Genomic DNA, 4,020 nt, shown 5'->3' on the forward strand with positions numbered 1-4,020 from the left:
AGCTTGAAGTTATTTTTAATAACTACTCTATGAAATGTGAATGAAAATCACTCCCATTTTACAGAGAAGGAAGCCTAGAGAAGTTAGGGCCTGTGGCCAATGTCACATAGTTGTAAGTAAGAGAACAGGTGTGGACCCAGAATCTGTGTCTGCCACCGTCACCACACTGCATGCTCCCGCCTTGGTGCGGATCCTCGGTTCTGCAGACCCCGCGTTTCACACCTGCTGTGTATCCATCAACCCAGGGAGAGATCACACCTTCCTATGTCCCATGTCCAGCCTCTCAGGAAAGCAACTGTGATTGGCCAGCTTGGCTTAGCTGTCAGCGGTAGCGTCACCCTGAGTGGCTTTGCTACAACCAAGTAGATGGAATGGGTGAGGGTGCGAGGCTTCAGGGGTAAGACGACCGCTTCCAGAAAATAAGGGTTGCTGGCAGCTACACAATGGTCAACGGCAAATTTCAACGTTGCCTTTTGCGTGACTTTTCATTTTGCCTTAGTCTCTAGCAATTTAGAAATAAATTACATTTTCAAAGGCAACGGCTAACTCATTCCATGTGTCTGGAAACATCTATTTCTCTACTCTTTTACAGAGCTGTTTTCTTCTTTTATTTTCATTAGAAAATCTCCATTTTCTTCCTTCACGCTGCACTTGGTTTCTTGGGTAAGTGACCTTAGAACCTTTATGGAAGTGGGTGAGGGATGAATCATACGTTAAAAGAGAAGACGACTACCCAGTTGAGCTGTCCAACATGGTAGCCCCTAGCCACATCGGACTATTTAAATTTGAGTTAAACTAATTGAAATATTAAATTCCGTTTCCCAGTTGCACTAGCCTCATTTTAAATGCCTAATAGCAAGCACAATATAGCTCCATATTCTAGAATATTTCCATCACCGCAGAACGTTCTACTGGACAGTGTTGCTGCAGAGGGTTCCAACAACAGCATGGACGGTCTTGAAACAACAGGCTCCCTAATGAAAGTGGCTTGCTGACCTGGCGTGACCCAGCAGCTCCCAGGAGCTGTGAGTTCCCGTTCTCTTTCTCGCTGCTGTGCTTCCTGTTGATCCAGTCCTGATTTGCGTCCATATTTTCTCAAAGCCAGCATTTACACCACACACGCTTGCATTCTTTCTTTTCCATAGTAGAAAAGATGTATGCCTGTGACAGAAAACTTTTGGGCTGGAGGGACATTGTTAACTGATACTGAAAATTTAATGCACTTGCTTAATTGTAGCTGGGACCGAAGGAAGGTGTGAGCCTTTCTAACAGACACTGGTTAACACCTGACATGTTTGGATGTGGAAATGCTTCAAGAGCCCAAATAAACAGAGCCCGCATGTTGTGCATGATGGGCAAGTTTCCATCCCCCTCTTTTTTACAACTGACCAGAAAAAACCCAAAATATTCGTGCTTGAGACTGCTCTGAATCTTTAACGTGACTTTGTCCCTATTAGAACAGAACTTATTTCAATGCTGTGCCAATCCACGAACTCTTGTTTCTACTACCCCCTTGGTTCTGAGGAAGGTCACGAGGAGCCCATCTGAAAGGGCTTACAGCTGTCACTGTTTACAGTAAATTCTACCCCAGGGTGGGAGGGGGAAGGGGCCTGTCTTTGGCGGCAACTGGACGGTGAGGGAGAGATTCTCCTCCAAGACTAGTCAGAGGTCTTGCGAGAGTGGGGGCTGCTCTCTAGTCCTTGGCTGTGTGCTGTGGAGATGGCAGGACATCCCTAGGGGTGACCCAAGCCAGAGAGAGTGGACCCCAGATGCAGGACCTTCCAGGTCGCCGATGATTCTCAGACCCTGAGAGTGCGGCAGAAATAGCAGATCTGGGAACACGGGGGCTGGAACAATGTGGCCTGTGTGTTGCAGGACAGGATCAGGATGGAGCAGGTGCCAGATAATGATTATGATTCAGCTGCCCATCATCTCTGCGGAAGGGGGACGTGGAGCCACATTCAACCTGATTTAAAGGATGCTAAAAATATATGCTATTTATTGTACATCTGCATTGCAGAACCAAAATTCTTGCTTGCTGCAGTGAAATGTACTGGCTGAGTTTGGACATAGTTTTTGAGGCCGGGAAGGGCAGCGTCTGTGTGGCTGACACAGGACATGGATGGTGTTCTAGCAGCTAGTGGCCAGAACTGAAGAGTTGCTTCCCACGGTCTGAAATGCTGACATGCGACTCACGCTTGGAAGTGTTTTGTGGGGAGCCTCATCAGCTGACAACCCTTGCTGGGGCTAAGAGTGAGCTCGGCTTTGTTCTGCCAGGTCTTAGGACAGATCTCGTGTGATTTGGCGATGGGTTCAATTACATTACATGTGGATTTGGCTAAGTGATAGGTGAGTGTATATTTTTTTTATCGGTCTCTTGAAAAGTGATTATGGTTTTTCTGAGTTCAAGTGGAAGCTCTCATCACTGACCTCCACACAATGGATTGGCGAGACGAACTAACTCTCCATTTCCTTTGTGCAAGAAACCGACTGTAATGGAACCGATATTTACATCCCCCTCAAAATGCATATGTTGAAATCCTAACCCCCAATGTGAGGTATAGAAGGTGGGTCTTTGGGAAGTATTTAGGTCCTATTCATGAATAGGATTGCTTCCTTTATACAAGAGACCTCAGAGAGCTCTCCCCTCACCATAGGGGTGCTCAGTGAGAAGGCTATACTCTATGAACCAGGATGGTGTCCTCACCGAAACACAACCATGCTACCATGCTGATCCGGGGGCTCCCAGCCTCCACAACTGTGAGAAATAAATTTCTGTTGCTTATTAGCCACCCAGCCTTGGTATTCTGTTATAGCAGACTGAGCTAAGATGCTAATGCCCATAGTCCACAGAGGCTAGTTGCCTACTGTGGCAGGAGAGGGCTGTTTGTTAGTCCACCGTGTGTGTTTGTGTCTCTCCTAACCTGTCCGTTCCATTTGATTGTATTCCAACAGTTATACATTTTGACTGCCTATTATTAAAGCCAGCAATGCAAGAATACCCAAGAAAGTGGAATGCGTTACCAATGAAAATCTCACTGCTCTGGAAAAACTCAATGAAGGAAAGGTGTTTTAAAAAGAGTTGCTAAATTATATTTGATAGTTCTCAAGAATCTAGAAGGATTCTTGAATCAAGATGCTATGGACGGTCTTTAAAGTCTCAGTTTGCTAAGGTAACCCAAATGCTACAACATAGAGGATATATTATGTGAGCGGTTCGCCAAGCAAGGGGACAAGACAGCATTCTAACCGGCAAATCCATATTCAAAGACCATGCAGGCACTGGCCAAACAAAAGGACTGGTGAGTGAAAGCACATTTTAAAGATTCCTGTTAGAACACAATGTTTGCTGTATATATGTACCATTTGGGTGTGTGATCCCCGTTTTTGTCCGAATGCATTACCGCCCTCTACTGGTCAGGAGGAAGGGACGCCACCCATGGATCCCGTGGAAGCCCCACCCACTGTTTAGTTTCGGAGCATCTATTTTCACTTAGAATGTTCAGATTTCCGGTTAAAATGCTGGCTGAAAATGTAGCCGTGGTTCCGTCAATATAATGGCATTGTTTTACATCGACAGTATTTTCATGTATTTATAGAAGAACGTTTTATAATTGGGTGATGAACACCCTCATTCCACACCCCCCCCCACACACGATTTTATTGCCTTTTAATTACACTCGGTAATATTTTAAAATAGATATTGATTTCAGAGACAGTGGCTTTCCCAAAGTACAGCTTCTATTCTTTGGTGCCGCCATTCACAGTGACAATGCGAAATCAAAATGGTTCTGACTAACGAAAGGGTCCATCTTGCAATGAATGGGAACAATAACGTGCGTGCTATCGAGAGCTCGCTCCTCGCACATCACAGGACTTTTTGCAGGGAGGGAAGAGCGTTCTTGAAGGGACGTAGGCGATGCGGCAGCCTTGGCGAGATGGCGGCGGGCTCCTCCCACCTCTGCGGCAGCGTCACAATCAATAATGCAGGGCTCTGCGGCACAGCCGCGCCTTCTTCCT

Source organism: Panthera tigris, chromosome B2, assembly GCF_018350195.1.
Source record: "Panthera tigris isolate Pti1 chromosome B2, P.tigris_Pti1_mat1.1, whole genome shotgun sequence".
In the NCBI taxonomy this organism is placed as follows: domain Eukaryota; kingdom Metazoa; phylum Chordata; class Mammalia; order Carnivora; family Felidae; genus Panthera; species Panthera tigris.